The following is a 983-nucleotide window of genomic DNA, read 5'->3' on the forward strand; positions in this document are numbered from 1 at the left end:
GGAACCATGGCCGATTCTGCTAGGGGTGTGGCATCACCAAGGGACTTGTTTCCTCCAGCCGAGGTCGACATCGCAGGCGAAGAAAGGATAGCTAGCACCTCAGGCTGAATCCAACCCCCTTCCTTCTCTGCACTGCGTCTGGACAGTCTCTCTTTGAAAGAAAGAAACCCGGCGACGAAGGTTGGAGTAGCTTGTTGCATGACCGGAGTCGGAAGTGCCGAGTTGGCCTCACCCATCTCGACGTCGGATATGTCGGAGCTTTTATTTTCACTTGGGGGGGGAAGACATTCTTGATAGGTAATTTGAAGAAAAGAGAATGTGAGAGAAAGAGATGTGTGAAGAATGAGGACTGGTGAGTTGCCACTTATAAGGTGGATTTCCGCAATAAATATTCTTAGCCAATGATTTTGATTTCTAATTCACAACATTCGCCCGCCAAATCGTCTCCGAGTCTTACGGGCTGGGGGGCTAACTGTTGGGGTCAAAAATGGTTATTTCGAAATCAACGGCTAGGATTATTTCTTATTCACGGATTTCTCACAAAACATTCACTGAAAGAAAGATCGGAAGTGAACGAACGAGCGAATTCCGCACAAAAGCCTCTCGCCGGAGAGCTGAACCATCACGCGGGTCAGCTCGCCGGCGAGCTCAACTATCACGTCGATCAGCTCGCCGGCGTGCTGAACCGACGTGTGGTTATACTCGCCCGGCGAGCTCAACCATCATGCCGGTCAGCTCGTCGGCGAGCTGAACCGTCGTGTGGTTGCACTCGCCCGGCGAGCTCAACCATCGCGCCGGTCAGCTCGCCGGCGAGCTGAACCGTCGTGTGGTTGTGCTCCCCGACGAGTTCAGCCGTCACGCGAGTCGGCTCGCCCGGCGAGCTCGACCTGATCCCGGCCTGTCCGACTTACTTCGACTCCCGTATCTTCCGTATTACTGTGATATCCGACCTTCGGGACCATATACTTCTCGTTTCGTTTTGA

This window comes from Brassica oleracea, chromosome C7 (assembly GCF_000695525.1).
Source record: "Brassica oleracea var. oleracea cultivar TO1000 chromosome C7, BOL, whole genome shotgun sequence".
NCBI lineage: Eukaryota > Viridiplantae > Streptophyta > Magnoliopsida > Brassicales > Brassicaceae > Brassica > Brassica oleracea.